The sequence below is a fragment of the Candoia aspera genome, chromosome 3 (genome assembly GCF_035149785.1).
Source record: "Candoia aspera isolate rCanAsp1 chromosome 3, rCanAsp1.hap2, whole genome shotgun sequence".
NCBI classification, from domain to species: Eukaryota; Metazoa; Chordata; class Lepidosauria; order Squamata; family Boidae; genus Candoia; species Candoia aspera.
In genome coordinates this window covers 32,931,636-32,950,188 of record NC_086155.1, presented here as the reverse complement: position 1 = coordinate 32,950,188, position 18,553 = coordinate 32,931,636, and the positions used below count along the sequence as shown (strand labels likewise).

Genomic DNA, 18,553 nt, shown 5'->3' with positions numbered 1-18,553 from the left:
GCCATTTGGGCCAATTCCATCAGTTTAATAATCCAGTCCTCCACTGTGGGAATTTGTAGATCTTTCCATCTTTCTGCATATAAAAGTCTTGCTGCTGTAATCGTATATAAAAGTAAAGTCCCATGTTGTTGCTCATGCTGTTTCTCCATCAGTCCCAAGAGAAGCAGTTCTGGGGTTTTTTTTTGGTAAGTCCACTTTAAGAATCTTTTGTATATTAACACGTATTTGGTCCCACAATGTTTTGGCCTTCTCACACGTCCACCAAAGATGGTAAACAGTTCCTTCACCCTGAGAACATTTCCAACAGATATTTGTCACTCCATCATATATTTTTGACAACTTACCAGGAGTTAGATACCAACGATACATCATTTTATAAAAATTCTCTTTTAAATTATGATTAAAAGTAAATTTCAAACCTTTATTCCACATGTCCTCCCATTGCTCCAACATAATATTACATCCAAAAGTCTTAGCCCATTTAATCATACATTCTTTAACTTATTCTTCTTCTAAATTCATTTGTAACAACATCTTATACATCTTTGTAATAACATGATAATTTATGCAAAGTGCCATTTCAAATTGAGTTGTTTCATTTACAAATTTAAAATTCTTTTTATCCACTTTAAAATGTTCTGACAGCTGTGCATATGTAAAGCAATGACATGTAAAACCTTCCCACTCTAACTGTTCCCTTGTTTTAAGTTTAGGTTCACCCTCTTCAAACTTTAACAACAGACATTGCTAGAAATCACTCTTCATTAACTTTCTTGCCTAAGCAAGAAAGGATCAAATCAGAGTCAGTGCAAGTTAGCATTATTATTGCTACTGAATGCTACTGAAATTAATCCTTGATACACTGTGATGGTAACCCTCTCTTTAAGAAATTTGTTAATAATGAAGGTGCATACCAAATAACTTTTACTGCTTTAAACTACTATTGTCCAGGAGTTCATAACTCAAATAATCTCAATGGCTGTTGGTATGTATTAACTCAAGGGTAGGGCTAGTCCTAGGGAAAAAATCCTTGGGAATTAACATATATTCATGTTTTAAGATACCTTAAATCAACTGCTTGAGGTGGCATCTTCCAGTTTCTTTTGTGTAGGGGAACAAGCCCATGTTCCTACCTGCACTAGTAAAGAAGATAAAGTAGCTCTTATAGACATGATGGAGGAGGCTTGGACAGTCACTTCGTTCTCTTCCTCCAGTGGAAATTCTCTTTGTGCGGGTGGCATTTCCCATGGCTTGCAGAGGAATTCTGGGAGTTGAAGTCCACAAATCTTAACTTTAAAGTTGCTGAGGTTGAGAAACGCTGCACTAAACTGTGACAAGAGTGACAGTGGAGTCAGGCCGTTGGTCTGTCTTCCGCTTATTATAATGCAGTGCGTTTTCCCCAACCTAGACCTCTCCAGATGTGTTGGGCAGCAGGTCCCCGTTATCCGTAGTCAGCACTGGACCCTGCTTGTGGTGACACGATTCCATGGTTGGGAATTTAACGTCAGTGACTTTTTGCGGGGAGAGTGAGGAGCGGCAGCCATAGGCATCAAGATTCGTCAAAACAAATCCGGCTCCTTTAAATGCGATATCCAGGGGATAAGGAAGAGGGCCGAGCAAAGTGAACGGCGTATGCGTACAGCGCAAAACTTTCAAAATCCTCCTCCTCCCCGCCTTCTAAGGGAAATGTCACGCTCATACGTACTTCCGGCTGAGAACGAGCGTCGAGGGTAGAAAGAACTTCTTTCGCACGGCAGGGAATGTTGTCAAGGCGCGTGCGTGTTGTGTGGGATGAATGTCGGGTTTTCGGGCGTGAGTTTTTTAACACGGCCGGAAGTGTCCAGAGAGACCTGAGCGGAGCGTTCAATTTCTCTTTCCCCTCACTCACGGCGGGCGCTATGGAGCCGGGAGCTTGAGGGCGTAGCGGCTGCCTTTACCCCAGACATGTCAGCCGGTCGTCTCGGTGCAGGTAAGCGCGACGGGTCCTCTGCCCGCTGACTACACCCAGAAGTCGTGGGCCGCCTTTGCTTTGCCGGGCCCTTCATCACCCGGCTCTGACCTCTGCGCTGCATTCTGGCCCCTTCTTTTCTTCTAGGACTGGAGGCGTTGACGCCGAATTCCTTTTTTGAAAGATTAATCCTGGCGAAAACCCCTAGGCGCCTCTCCTCTTCCGCGGGGCTGCCTGTTCATGGCGCTGAGGCACCGGGATGTGTGTGAGGTGGGGAAGCGGCGACTCCTGGCGCGCTTGGGTGGGGCCGGTGCTAGCGAAAAGTGCTCCCTGAGGGAAATGAGCCAGTCTTACTTTCCATGAACTTAGGGCGCGGGAAGCTGGAGCTAGGCCATATCTGGGCCGAGCACTTTCCGTTCCGAAGCTTTCCCACCTCAACGATCTCAGTAAGCGATTGCGCTCGGTTTGGTTGCTGCTACTCGGAGCAAGCAACCTGTAGAGCAGAGGCTGACCGATGAAGAACGAACTATGGTCTCGGTACTCTAAGCTCAGACATATGTAAGATGAGAAAGGCAATCAAATGCCCTCCAGATGTTTTGGACTTCATCTCCCATCAGTCCCAGTTAGTATGGCGAGTAGCAAAGGATTGTGGGAGCTGTTGTTCAAACTATCTGGAGGGCACCAGTTTCCTGTGTTTTTGGTAAGCGGATTTTAGTCAGGCATGTCTTTTCCTTTCCCATATTTATAGGTGGGGATGGTGCTGATTGAATCTTTATTGATAGTCCTCATTAACAGAGTGCATTGGCTAACTGAAACACCATTAGGAATGATGTTCTCATCTACTCTCTGCCCTGAATTTATTAGCTGCTATTTTAGTACTTCTCCAAAGTTTATAAAAGGGAAATTTGTTATGCTGATTTGGTTCAGGAGTATATTAAATACAAAGTGCAAGAAGTTCTCTGAAGCACTGTGGAAATGATAAGTGGAAATGATAAGTATGGGGCAAAAATGCCCTACCACAGTGCACTACTTAACTTATTGGAGTAGCTTTAGTTTACAATTAGTTTATAATTTACTCATGTTATTTTTCCCCAAATCTGCTGAAAATTTAAGTCCTTCTGAAGCTAGTGATAGAACTTATATTGAAAAAGTTTTGTTGTTTTACCCACAGCAGGTGGCAGCACTTAGCTGATCTCAAAAAAAAACCGAGCAATATTGGACCTGATTAGTACTTGGATGGGAGACCACCAGGAAATTCCAGGGCTATAGAGTAGACTGGGGAGTTTTTAAAAAAATCATCCTTGAAGATGCTAATGGCATACCCCTTTTATTCTGTTGGAAAGAAAACTACATGAACATGTTTACATAGCATCAGGAATCAAGCTTGACCTGAGGAAGTTTCCTTTTGTTGTTGTTATTTTATATCATGCCCTAACCCTAAGCAGGCAGTTCACTGAATTCTTGATTTCCCTACTGAATTGCTTTAAACTGTTTCAGTGAGAGCACTCCATTCTTGTTCATCTATGAACATTACATATTCTATCCAGGCATTGATCATGTACAAATATGCTGATATCTGTACTATGTACAGCCTTGAAACTCATTTAACTCAAAAGGATGATTTCTAGCATATTCTTTGCACTGTTTTAAAACTTTCAGAAGTATTTATCACTGTTTCTTGATTTAGAATCTTGGGGGTCCTATTTGCAACAACTATAATTTAGGCAATGTTGCCTTTCAGCATCTGTACCATAATACTTTATGCTTAGCAAAAATTTATGCTTAGCAAAAAGGATAATTTATGCTTAGCAAAAAAAGGCTCAAGGTTTGTATGATGACCATCTTACATGGCCATTGATGTCACTTTTCTCTTATACTGATTCCTAAGCTATTTAGGGATAGATTTGTTTATCAGCTTTCTAACTGCGTTTTGATATTCTCTGAACTACGGCCCATTTTGCTGAAAACTTGTAGGAAACCACAGTTTTAAGAACATAACAGTATTTGTCTGCTTTGTTAAAGCAATGTAATTTCATGCATTCATATGTGAAATTAACCAAAAGAAAACAAGGTTGTTGAAGATTATATATAGTTTTTTGTGTCATATGGAAATACAAAAATACAGAATGTATAATTGAGCACCCTAATACCATTTCATTTCATGGACTAGCTTGCAAAGGAGAAACAAACTATGCAGATCTTGAATGGCGGTGAAAGGGGCTTCTTTGCATATATGATTCATCCCAAGATAATACAGTACAGTTGTAAATTTAATGTCATCTGAAAAACTTACCCAACTTAAACCTAGAATAAGTTGATAGATGTTTCTTTTTAGATTTTTAATTAAATTTATATTCAATCTTTCTTTTAAAGACTTCAAGGTGATTGCATATCCATCTTTTCCATCTTAGCCTTGCAACATGGCTGTGAAAACTGGCTGAGAGATGACTGTCCCAAGGCTCATAGTAACTTAGCAGAAATTAGATGCTGGTTTTCCAGAGCTAATCTAACATTAAAACTGGACTCATACATTACACTGATCCATAGTTTGTTGTAGTTCAATCTGTGATACTTACTTTTGAGCTTGGGGATTTAAATACTTGAGAATCTTCCTCTCTTGATAAGAGCACCTACAGTATGCAATTTGTGGATTTTGTGCTACTGAAATTTTGTTCACTTTATGATTAGAATAAAAGCAGTAAGAAGCAAGGTGTGTATTATAATGGCCATCTATGAGATGGATAAGGAGAAAATCTATGTGGTCACTAAGAGTCGAAAACAATTTGAAGGCACATAACCAATCTGCCTATGAAACGACCCTTCTCCGTCTGAACTATGTGTATATCTCCAGGCAACCTCTTGGGTTGTGGCTGTATGTGAACTTTGCTTTATCATGGAGAGATGATTGGTTTTCAGTAAATATATAGCAGGAGTCAAGATCTGTGTCCCACCAAATATTACTGGAAAATATCTCCCACAGCTCCAGCCAGCATGAGTGATGAAGGATGCTAGTGGTGCAGCAATATTTGGATGATTATAGGTACCCTGTAACCTGACATAAAATATCACCTGTGCATTGTGTATGGACTAACCACATTTTTAAAGAAAACAGTTAATATTACAAATTAACTGAATTGAATTTATCCTGGAAATGTCAAGTAAATACATGTTCTCCATAGACTTTTATAAAGACTAACAGTTTAACAATTCCAACCTCAGGGTCACTGGGTGAGAAAAAACTGGAGTTTACACAGGTTTCTATCTGACAGGATTTTACTATATTTTGTAATGCTTCTTTTAACATTTAAAATAATAAAGGGTTTGTGGCCAGAAGAAATATTTCCTCTCATTTATCTGTCTGAATGCTAAGATGAGCTGTGATCATCTTACTTGTTCCTTCCAAATAAGATGGACAGCTACAATACAGAACATGACCACTGAGAACTTCCTATGTATGATTCCTTTATAGCAGGAATACCCTTCTTTTTAAACTCCCTCAGGAAACCTATTCCCAACAATTATTTTTACTATCTCAACCCTTATTTGAACAGATAGACAAATGTAATATTGGCTCTATTGCAGTATTTGATCACTCTCCAGTGATATCAATTATTATAAAAATAATCTCACTGGTGTTCTTATTAAAGAAACAGATGGAATACGATTCTGAAGATGTTGAAATAAAATCAGTGTTCTGAAAACTTAATGATATTGTTTGGGATGCTTTAAATATATATTAGTGATTGTATTTTTGCATATGTTTTATGGAAGAAGAATAAAAACACCTAAACAACTTTTCAGAAATAAAGTTAAAGAACTTTTGAGTAGATATGGAAGAGAACATACACCAGAACAATATAATTTGTCTTTTATGTCTGCTGAACTAAATCTTAATTCTCTTTCTGTACGTAATGTAAAATGTTCATTGAATCAAATAAAGTAATGATTTGTGGAGCTGGCGGAAAGACTTGGTAAATTATTGGCCTCTCATTTGAAACATCAAAACTAAAGAATATCATCGGTACCATCAATAATGCTCAAGCTAAAGTGCTGATCTAAAAAATCAGCAATTTTTAGAGTTGTATACTTAGTGATATTGAATCAAATATTACTAAACAAAAAACACTATTTTCTTAGATAGATAGATAGAACATTATACATGCCCAAATCATTTTTGTAGCTATAGCTTTGTGTCTCCAGGAAACAATGAATACTATTAAATCTATGAAAACAGGAAAACTTCACAGTTCTGATGGTTATCCTTTTCAGTGGTATAAGAAACACAGATTTTGCTCTTACATTGTTGGAAGTTTTGATGATGCTTTTTAAAATAAAGTTTTATTTTACTTCCTTCTATGAAGCTTATATAGCTGTGATTTTGAAGGCCAGCAAACATTCTGCTGCCCATGCAAACTATTGTCCAATTTTCTTTTAAAATGTTGATGCAAAATTTTGACAGTGAATCCTGTCACATAGATTACAGACAATACATTTGATTGTTGATCCTGAACAATCTGGTTTCATAAAGGGACAACAAACCTTAGATATATTGTTAATACTTATTTTAGAGAAAAATTGAAATCGGGTCTTTTGGATGCAGAAAAAGCCTTTGTACAGTGAAAATTTTGGGAGTATATCTTGGCCAAACATTAATTGGATTAAAATGTGATACTCTAATTTTTTGGCCAGTGTCAGTACAAATGGAATTATTTCCTCATCAAGATACTTCTTGGAATCTTCAAGGATGCCCATTATCTCCTTGTGTAATTAGGTAGTGATAGGATATTTTAGGTATAGAAGTGGCTGGGGTTGAATACAAACTGTTTTTTAAATTATGAAAATTATATACCCAAATATATTACTATAGTAAATGGTTGGTTACATTATTAGGTTACCCAGTTAACTAGAGTAAGTCTCATATATCCTGTAAGCTCTGATATATCTATGGAGATCTGTAAACATTGTTTTACTTGGTGTTTAGATTCATTTAAATATCTTGGAATAATTATTCCAAGGTAATTTTGTTTGCAGATATAAATATAATAATCTCATATTAATATTATTTAAATAGTTAAAAATCCTAGTCAGTTTATGGGAAAAATTAGACATACAGTATACAAACATACATACATACATACATACATACATATATATATATATATATGAGGATATATGAGGATTGATAAGTTATTAAAGTTCTTACGGGAAGGCCAAACCCCTAGATTTTCTTTATCTAAATTATGTCTACCATATAAACCCCATATGGGGCTTTAAACTTTCTGACTTTCAGCTTTATCATTGGGCATATATTTTGACCTATATTTCATTTTGGCATCCAAGAGATCAAGTTGAAAAACTACTGTGGGCACAATTGGCAGGACTTGGTTCCTTATTTAGTCAAATTTCAATTTTATTTTCATCATTAAAAACTGTAGAAGATGTTATATTTGGAAGATGTTATGGTTTTGACCCTTATTGAATGAATGAATGAATGCTTTATTATGGTGACTGGTAAAGAAAGGAAAGAAAAATACAATATACATCCATATGTATATAATCCTAAACCATATGTATTAAGGGAGGTGAATTAAGTAAATAAATTTAACATAACATAAAATTGTAGACATAGAACTCATGAAAGCTATAAAGCTAATCTAAATAAATCCTATAAAACCTATTCTCTATGAAGCTGTCTGCTTTGTTTACTACTTTACAATCTTTAGATGCACTTGAAAGGATAAGTAAGGCAAAATAAGGTAACAATGGTAAATCATTTTTTTGAGATACAATATTTTAAGATATTAAAATGTAAATTTTCCCTTTCTAAGCCAATTTGGTATTGTTTTCCATAAGGCACTTGTATAACACTGCAGAATGGGAAAATATACAATTAAACATACATTTGGTTTAGCTTTTGGATGACCTCTGGTGGGAGTGGGATGCAGGTACTGCATCCATCCTGGCTCTAGCTTGACCTCTTGGTGGCCTTTGGTGGCCTTCAATACCATCAACCAAGGTATCCTTCTGGATCGGCTCCATGGAGTAGGAGTGGGCAGCACTGTATTGTGCTGGTACTCTTCTTTTCTATGGGGCAGATACCAGTGAGAGGTCCCACCCTTGGTCCATATCATGTGTGGTGCTGCAGGGTTCGGTACTCTCTCTGCTCCTGTTTAACATCTACATGTAGCTGCTGTGTAAGGTTATCCGTTGCCATAGGGTGAGGTATCATCAGTTTGCTGATAATACAGTGGATATAAAATGTCTACACACCCCTGTTAAAATGCCAGGTTTTTGAGTTGTTAAAAAATCAGACCAAGATAAATCACTTCAGAATTTTTTCCACCTTTAATATAACATACAAGCTGTACAATTCAACTGAAAAACAAACTGAAATCTTTTAGGGGGGAAAATAAAAATAAAAAAACTGGAGTAACATGGTTGCATAAGTGTGCACACCCTTAGACTAATACTTTGTTGAAGCACCTTTTGATTTTATGACAGCGTTCAGCCTTTTGGGGTAGGAGTCTATCAGCATGGCACATCTTGCCTTGGGGATCTTTGCCCACTCTTCCTTGCAGAAGCACTCCAAATCTGCCAGGTTGCGAGGGCATCTCCTGTGCACAGCCCTCATCAGGTCACCCCACAGATTTTCAGTTGGATTCAGGTCAGGGCTCTGGCTGGACCATTCCAAAACTTTGGTCTTCTGGTGAAGCCATTCTTTTGTTGATTTGGAGGTATGCTTTGGGTCTCTATCATGCTGAAAGGTGAAATTCCTCCTCATCTTCAGCATTTTAGCAGAGGCCTGAAGGTTTTGTGCCAGAATTGACTGATATGTGGAACTGTTCATCATTCCCTCCACCTTGACTAAAGCCCCAGTTCCAGCTGAAGAAAAGCAGCCCCAAAGCATCATGCTGCCCCCACCAGGCTTCACTGTGGGTCTGGTGCACTTTTGGTGATGCACAGTGTTGTTTTTGCACCAAACATACTTTCTGGAATTATGGCCAAAAAATTCAACCTTGGTCTCATCAGATCATAACACATTTTCCCACATGCTTTTGTCAGACTTGATGTAGGTTTTTGCAAAATGTAGCTGGGCTTGGATGTTTTTCTTTGAACTTCAGTACAAGATTTTTTTCATGCTTATTAGACACTTCAGAGAAATCTTTTAAAAAGTTGGCTCTCAAATTCATTATGCTGGAACTGTAAAATTATGGAGGGACACATTCATATAATACAGGCTTACCCCACTATTTTGTTTTGGTTTAATATATAATGTGTATAATTATTTGCAAATAATTATACAAATAATAAAGATATGAATGTGATTTTGAATTATATGCCAAACATTTGGAATTTATGAAGAAATGTGGATTTACTGAGCATGTGGCATAGGACAGTGCCTTCCCCATTTAGAACCTTGGATGGATGTTACCTATTTACTCTCTGCTTACAAACTGGCTCTTTACTGATGTAATAGACAGCTTGATCAGTATTAGGCTGTGTGGTCAAAGTTTAATATTGTGTTTAAAAACTAATTGCTTTAGTTTACAGAAAGCAATAACAAAAATTAGAAGTCTATGTATAGATTCTTCTGTGTTGCCAATGGTATTAACTTTTTCACATCAAGTGAAAGCATATTAATTTTCCCAAGTTTAAGGACCATTTAATGCTTTGATTTCCCTGCAGTTTTATCTGGGGCTGATTTTACTTTGTTTCAATTTTGTTCCTTGGGTGTTTTTTTTTTAAAAAAAACCGGTGATTATTCTATTGTGTACTATGTTTTTTAATTTTTCTGGTATATGGCCTGGATAACTGGTTATATCTGGCCTATTTCGGGAGTATCAATGATACTTCAGTTTTTGAAAAAGACGACACCAGGGGGGGTTTGTTTTTTAATCCAGTGTTTATGGTATGAAATTCCAAGTCTATAGTGTTTGTAGTAGCCGGTACGACTCCTTGGTACTTCAGCTGTGATAGGAAAGGATAAAACTGTGAGCTCATCTGGTGTTTGTGGAGATACAGCGCCAGTTTCTGCTACTTAAGCCAATATTTGCTGTATGAAATAACATTTAGAAGCCCTTTTCAGGAAGGAAACGAGTACCGTAACTATAAACTCTCCAAATTGCTGGCTCTGCCTTCTGGTGTTTCGTGGCCAGCAGCCTTTTTACTTGTGTGTCGCTGGCCACTCCCTCTCCGTTCACACAGCAATCAGGAGGCAGCGGGATCTTGGCGTCTTTCCGACAGGCTTTAACCGGGAAGGGCCAGTCCTGTTGCTCCTGAGTGCTGCGCGCGCCGCCGACCGCTGCTCCCCCGCTTCTTCCAGCTGAATTGCCTCCCAAGCCCAGACATTTCGAGATAATTTTAGTTCTGGCGGGACGAAGCGGGATTGCAGTGGAAACTGGACGTCTCCGGGAAAATCCGGAGGTATGGGGACTCTAGCGTGTATTAGCTTTAGTTACATGATCTACCTTTTCTGGTTGCAGGGGGGAAATGAGTGAAGTGCACTTTATAGTGGGGTATAAAGTATCTTTCTCATTTTTTATAAGTTTCTTTATCTTTTCAGAAGACTGAGTTACTGAATTCATGCAGTAGACAAAGCCCTTGCTGAACAATAATGAATAAATCACAATTATAGCCATTAAGCTATAAACAGTGATTTGCTGAAAAAGCTGCAATAGCTGAGGCGATTACACATTATGCTAAACTGAAACTCAACAAACTACACTGTAGTACAGCTCAGTGCAGTGTGTTTAAAAACAGACAAGGAACTGCTGGCCAATCAGTACAGAGGTGCACAAATCAGACAAATTGTTGATCAACTGGCCACAGCATTCTCTGTTGTCTGGTGCTTACCCTCAATTAACATCCACTTGGTTTAAATTCACATCTGAATGTTCTTTAGGAATCACTGGTCTGTGTTAGGTACAGTGTTAACCCAGATAAAATCTAGTTGATGAGGAAACCTTTAACTGGTTTGGTTTGCACAAAATACTAAAACAGAAGGAAGTACACCACATTATAGCTTAGCATTGTATGAACCAAATCACAATATCAAATACCAAGCTAACATAAAGACATTGCTTCAACTAACTGTGCTGTACACAGAACCTGTATCATAGATCCGTATCTGAAAATACTACGTGTTATTTCACAAATGATGTGAACTTTGTGTTTTTTTCCTTAAAGTACATGATTTATTTGGATATACTGCTATATAGTGATGTTAAATAGCCTGTAGAAAGGTATGTATGTATGTATGTATGTATGTATTTATATTTCAAATTTCCATCACCGCCCTTCTCCTCTGAAAAGGGGACTCTATAGCAAACAATAATTTCAAAGGAGGAAAAACAATAAAGATTTGAAATCTTTGAATTCCTGTTGCAAAGTTTTAAAGTGTGGCAAGCAGAATGGAGTTGATTCAGAAGTGGAATTGTATAGGAAGAGAAAGCTAAAGCAAATCTTCGGTAGGGGAGATGAACTAGTTCCAGAAAGGGGGTTAATATGGATGCAGTGATTTGAAAACTCCAAAACTGCTGACTTGAGATTATAATTACGACTATTTCATATTGGCCGAAGCTCTGCAAAGCCAGAAATTAGAAAATGTAGATGGGCCTTATGATTTTTTTTTTAATTGAACATCTATTTCTGTTTTATTGACTCTTCTAAAGCCTTTGACTGTGTGGACCATAACAAATTGTGGCAAGTTCTTAGCGGCATGGGGATACCAAGTCATCTTGTCTGCCTCCTGAGGAATCTGTATAACGACCAAGTAGCAACGGTAAGAGCAGGCCACGGAACAACGGACTGGTTTAAGATTAGGAAAGGAGTGTGGCAGGGTTGTATACTCTCACCCTACCTTTTCAACTTGTACGCAGAACACATCCTGTGACGTGCTGGGCTTGAGGAATCCAAGGCTGGAGTAAAATTGCTGGAAGAAACATTAACAATCTCAGATATGCAGATGATACCACTTTGATGGCTGAAAGCGAAGAGGAACTGAGGAGCCTTATGATGAAGGTGAAAGAAGAAAGTGCAAAAGCTGGCTTGCAGCTAAACCTCAAAAAAACCAAGATTATGGCACCCAGCTTGATTGATAACTGGCAAATAGAGGGAGAAAACATAGAGGCAGTGAAAGACTTTGTATTTCTAGGTGCAAAGATTACTGCAGATGCTAACTGCAGTCAGGAAATGAGAAGATGTTTAATTCTTGGGAGAAGAGCAATGACAAATCTCAATAAAATAGTTAAGAGCAGAGGGATCACATTGACAACAAAGATCCGCATAGTCAGAGCAATGGTGTTCCCCGTAGTGACATATGGCTGTGAGAGCTGGACCATAAGCAAGGCTGAGAGAAGGAAGATCGATGCTTTTGAACTGTGGTGTTGGAGGAAAATTCTGAGAGTGCCTTGGACTGCAAGAAGATCAAACCAGTCCATCCTCCAGGAAATAAAGCCAGACTGCTCACTTGAGGGAATGATATTAAAGGCAAAACTGAAATACTTTGGCCACATAATGAGAAGACAGGACACCCTGGAGAAGACGATGCTAGGCAAAGTGGAAGGCAAAAGGAAGAGGGGCCGACCAAGGGCAAGATGGATGGATGATATTCTAGAGGTGACAGACTCGTCCCTGGGGGAGCTAGGGGTGTTGATGAGCGACAGGAAGCTCTGGTGTGGGCTGGTCCATGAAGTCACGAAGAGTTGGAAGCGACTGAACGAATAAACAACAACATAGCAGTTCAGTGTTCATGCTGCTTTTTCTTGCTGCGAAATCCTTGCGAGGTCCAGCAGCCAGATGTGTAGACTATTTAGCTGTGACAAGTCATGTTGTCCAGGGTGCACCACGAGGAGGCTAGTCTACATTGCACCGAATTGGGCTGAAAGAGAGTGACTGGCCCAAGGTCACCCAGCCAGCCTTCATGCCTAAGGCAGGACTAGAACTCTCAGACTCCTGGTTTCTAGCCCAGAACCTTAACTACTAGTCCAAACTGGCTCTTTTGGCCTTATGATGATGATATACAATGTTATGCTAAAAGCTCAAGTTTTATAAGGTGATCAAGGACTGCACCAACAAGGGTTATCTTTCTTAGTACCAGGTAATCCATACTATGGATCTGGAATTGACCTGAATGACCAAGGAAAAATGTTGATTCATGAAGATTAAGTTGTAAGAAAACATAGCTGGGATGGGTTCACACATCACATTAAGCCACAAATAGAACCTCTGTCAAAAGAACTGACAGATGTGTAATTGCTTCTTGTTCTTTTAAGCAGTGGCACAGATTGTATTCCATTTTCTTCTCCAGGAAATAAAAGTTGACTCTTTAGGAAGTCAGTAGGAGTGAAGGAAATCCTTTTCAATATATCAGTTTCGTGTTTAGTGCTATCTCCCTTTGCCTGTATATGATTCTTATTTACATAATCCCATTTGGAATTGTTGTTTGTGAGGGGACACTTTGTGCTAACTTTTCCTTTTGGTGCTGAGCTGGACATAAAAGAGCACTCTCATATAAATATATTCAAGAGAAATAGAAAAAAAAAGTTTGAGCTAGTAAGCTTAGTGTAGGCTGTTTGAACATGTCCAATAAGCTATGCATTCATACTGAACGGAAGAAATTTTTCTTGAATTAAAATACATATGTGTATAAATATGTGTATGCTTATATATATGAGTGTGTGTGCGTGTATGTATTCAGTGCTCTAAAAAGAACCCACAACCATTACATAGAAGACTGGACTTCATAATGCATAAGATTTCAAAAAAAAAAAATACTGTTTATGGAAGTTTTATGCTTCCCTTTTTCAAATATTTTTATGAAATTCTACACTTGCATCTTGTTCCATACGCATGTTAGAATTTACAAAAGAAGGCACTTTCAAAAAACACATTATTTCTGAAATATATTACTTTGCATTTCCATAGTTAAATTGGAAATACAGGTATAGTTATGACATACGGTATATTAAGCATAATTATGCTTAATTTAAAATATATTCCCAAGGTATGTTTTCCTTGATGGTGCTTGAAATTGGGGAGTTGCCATCTGTGAGGATGTACACAATTAGAAATGGAAGACATAGTGGGTAAATGGAGAGCCAGTTTGGTCTAGCGGTTAAGGCTCCAGGCTAGAATCCAGGAGACTGTGAGTTCTAATCCTGCCTTAGGCATGAAAGCTGGCTGGTGACTTTGGGCCAGTCACTCTCTCTCAGCCCACGACATCAAGCTCGGGTGACAAGCCCATCAGTCAATTCCTGTCACAACAACAGATCAACATTTGGTTGATCCAAAAAAAGTGGATCCTGTACCCATGGAAAAAACACTAGGAAGGGAAAAAAAGAGGGTAAGATACAGGCTGGGTTTATACAGCATGCTTAAACATAGTTTATTGAATAAATCACAAAGGATGTCTTTGCAATGTTTTTTAGCTCAGTGAATAAGCCAGGCCAGTTTCTTTTTTCATCAATATCACACCATCCTTTCAGACTGTGACATCTGTTCAAAACTCAGGATTTATCATATTTGCTGTAATGAGGAAGAAGAACTGGTCAGGATGAGGCTAGATTAATGTATCATGCTAAATCAAAACCAAACAGACTACATTGTGGCTCAGTGTAATGGGTCAATTTAATTGTTGTGGTTTGTAAACTATGACTTCATATGTTATGTGAACTGTGTCTGCTTGTAGACCATGTGGTTTGCAGTCTCAGGGTTGATGATTTAAAGCTGTGGAGTATTTTATCAGTAGAGTTTTCATGGAAGGCTTTTCTGCATGAATATGATATCTAAAGTACTTTAACTAAGAAAATTAAAAATAATTTGAATATTGATGTGTGACATAAACAGGTGGTCCTCGTCTAATGACCACTCATTCAGCGACTATCCAAACTTATGATGGTGTTGAACAAGTGGTAGTTATGACCGGTCCTTGTACTTAACATTGGTCACATGTCCCTGTGGTCACATGATCGCAATCTGGGCACTTGGTGTAGTGGAATGTGGGAAAGACTTGGGAGATGGGGCGAGGAGATGCTGCCTAGGGAATGGTCATATAAGAGACAGCATAGCCCACAGCTGGATAGTGAGTGGGCAAGAGGCTCCAAAGGGACCCTCCCTAGTTTCTCAGGCTATAAAGGAGATAGCAGGAAAATTGTACTTTCAGATTTGCAAGATTCTGTTAATGTAGCTTTACAATAAAGTAGAATTAGCTTATCTGGTTGTGTTTCCTGTCTGGTCTACCTGGTAAGGCTGACGCTTGGTGCCTGGCTCACATTATGACGTCGCAGCATCCCTCAGTCACATGATCACCATTTGAGACTTTCTTTGCTGGCTTCCTACCAGCAAAGTCAATGGGAAAGCAGCAGGAGGTCACAAATGGTGACCACATGATATCCTTGCTTAACAACCTACGGTGATTCACTTAACAATGGCAACCAGAAGTGCCAGAATCTCCATCGCTAAGCGGTCTGGTCACGTGACATTGCGCTTTAAGACTGTGTCACTTAGCAATGGAAATTCTGGTCCCAATTGCCATTGTTAACCAAGGACTACCTCTATGTTCGTTTGCATGATTTCTGATTTTTTACTGAAATTCTAGCTGGAAGATATGGCATCTTAACAATCTTTATTAATCTTAAGGAATCTGTTGCTTGGGGCTTAGAGCCTATTTTCTTTGCCAAATGTGAAAAGACATAAAAGCCTTTAAGCATACAATGGATGTGCATAATCTGTTGCATGTAACTCATCTTGAGAGGCCCGCAACCACCAAATTAGATTAGAACAGAGCTTCTAAGTCAGAAAATGTATATTCTAGGCCAGCCTTCCTCATCTGATGCCTTTCTAATTTGATTAGATTTACTATTTCATCCAACATGCCCCTAGGCCAGGCTGACCAAGAGTGATGGAAGTGGGTTGAACACATCTGGAGAGAATCAGATTGGAGAAAGCAATTTTAGGTGTTCCTGAGATCTTTTAAATCTGTTTTTTTCTACCTTGGTCACTTCTATATTAATATGTGAATTACGTTAGAATTTGAATTATCTGACTATTAATATATAGGTAGTCCTCATTTAGTGACCACAGTTGGGACCAGCAGCTCTTAAGTGAAGTGGTCACTAAGTGGGAAACCAAGTGACTGGACTGCGCTTTCCTTTTCCCTGCTCCCCTGCCCTTTGGAATGCCCCCCCCCATAGCTGGCTTGAAACTGACAAAACTAATCAGTTTCACACCCTTGACTTTTGTTTGCCTTCTAACCACTACCCTGCCCTTTGGAATGCTCACCCCAGGCTGGGATAATTAGCAAGAATGGAATTAATGTTTGTATTTACATTCATTGGAGAGGAAGGGATTACATGAGAGTAAGCAGGCACACAATGGGGAATACACCAGGCAGTTTCCGTAGTGGGCTGCCAGCACCACCACATTCCTTTTGATATATATTCCCCATTGTGTGCCTACTTACTCTCTTTTAATCCCTTCCACCCCAGTCTCTGCTCTGCAAGGAGGAGAAAAACGAAAAGCAACTGGTTAGGCACAGGACAAATTGTACTGATTTTAATTGCAATCACATGAGTGAAGGACACTGCAAAGGTCATAAATGCAGGCATTGGCCGTAAAGTTCATTTTTCAGCACTGTTGTAATTTCAAACGGTCGCTGAACAAAACAGTCACTAAGTGAGGATTACCTGTAGTGCGCATATATATATATAAATATATATATATATATATATGCGCTCTACAGCCATTAGAACCACACAAGTATCTACAGTATTTGCATAAACATTTAAATCAAATTTGTAGATGGATTACAAGTCTTCAGTAGATATTTTCACTTGAATCCTGAATGATAAAACGAAGGCATTACTCCTGCTGTAATAAACTTATTGTGTTATATCTCTTCTGCTGATCAGAGCGTAGACCTTAAGTATAAGATTTGCCTTACCTGCATCAAGTTTTCATTGGGTTTGAACTTTTGTAAGTTCTTCATCTATTATATCCATTTAGAGTTGAAAATCAAAGCAGAGCCTGTCAATCCTTCCCCTTCATTTTGTAATTGTTTCTCTCAAGAGTAATAAAGTAATATGTGTGGGCATGAAAAATTTAAAAGGGCTGTCTGTGTGCTTTAAAAATGATTTGGAAAAAGTGCTTTGGGCCTTGTGCGAGTGTGGCATCTCTTTGCCATTCATTACAGCAGCCCAACTGTTTTCAGGCTTCAACGTGAACCTGAAAAAGGAGGCTGCTTTATTGAATATACACATGCTGATCCAAAATGATTCTTCCAAATACTTTTTGAAGTATGCACAGCCCAACAGTTTAATAAAACAAATAACAGTTAAAAAAAACTTCATATCCATTGTTCAGAATATAATGTCTTTGCATTATTCAAAATAGAGCTCGTTATATCAACTTTTTAATAAGAGGATGCCAAGGTAACCATTTTTGGAGTGGAATTTCTGCAGAAGTTAAGTCATTTCCTTTCTTGCCACCTCTTTGATCTCTGTTGTGACATTAGAATATTTTCAGTAGAAGCATTTAACTTTTGGAAGGATGATAATAGAGAATAGTCCATTAGGCAGGATAGCTGTGAGCTATCATTTATTCTCCCATAATATTATCAAATGTCAGGTATCCAGCATTATTTTTAATGTATAAATTACCAATATTCCATTTCAATTCCAATATGCATCTTTTATTGTAAATGGTTTGTACTGTGCCAGATTGTAATTGCATCTTGTGTGAAGCATTTCTGTATTATGTAATTACACTGGAGGTCTATTTATTTTCTCTCTCCTTTAACTGTGCCAATTTAGTATTGCCTCAAAGAGATCTAGTGTATAAATACAATACGCATCTTCCCATTCAGACTCCTTGGTGGTTCTGTTCTTCCTTGGTTTACATTTAGGACAAATAGTTCTATGAAGGCTGTACAGAATTTAATATGCATGAGTCTTTAGTCCTCACATTCTCTTGTAGCAACAGAAGAGGACTGGTAGTTCTTGGCAGCTGGAAGAGGAAGAAGCAATGTCATATACCAGGACATAAGAAGGGAAAAAGAGGCAAGTGCACTGGGATGTGCGAAACTGCCCCTAAATAATGAATTACAGCTATAGCTTGCATATACATAATGAACACAATTTCCTGTTCCTAAGGCTGCTTCCTAGAGTACAGCTGGTATCTGGAAGCAGCTTGAAATAGCCTCTATATGGTAGGTAATGTATTATGTTTATACACTGGATCTCTTTGAGATTCAGATTCATCCCTGTTTTAACAGTAACATGGAATTAAAATTTGTGAAGATAGGCAGTCCATATAACAAGGTGGTTAAACAACTTAGTTTGTCCAGTTGAAAGATCAGGACAAACTGCCAGTGTGCACTGAGAAAAAAGAGTACACTAACATGCCCACAAGATTGTCAGTTGCATGAACAGTACATAATGATCATGACATGAATTGAGATTACAGTATGAATGAAGGATATTCTTTAGTCTCAGAAGTTTGCTGCTGCTTCAACAATAAAGCATATGGGGGGAATGGATAAAAAAATCCTTAGCTGAATAGTGAACCAACTAGTGAATAGTCAGGATGCTGTTTTATTAGATTGTTGGT

The 18,553-nt window shown here is 38.4% G+C and overlaps 1 protein-coding gene across 3 annotated transcripts in view; it reads left to right on the top strand.

The window, feature by feature from the left end:
• Window positions 1-1,715: 1,715 nt before the first annotated feature.
• The window catches only part of RALGAPB (Ral GTPase activating protein non-catalytic subunit beta), an 87,441-nt gene continuing 70,603 nt past the window's right edge, over window positions 1,716-18,553 (top strand). For all 3 annotated transcript variants that reach the window (XM_063297257.1, XM_063297256.1, XM_063297255.1), the window contains exon 1: window positions 1,716-1,969. The gene's annotated coding sequence lies outside the window, so the exon portion shown is untranslated. The remainder of the gene's footprint in view (window positions 1,970-18,553) is intronic.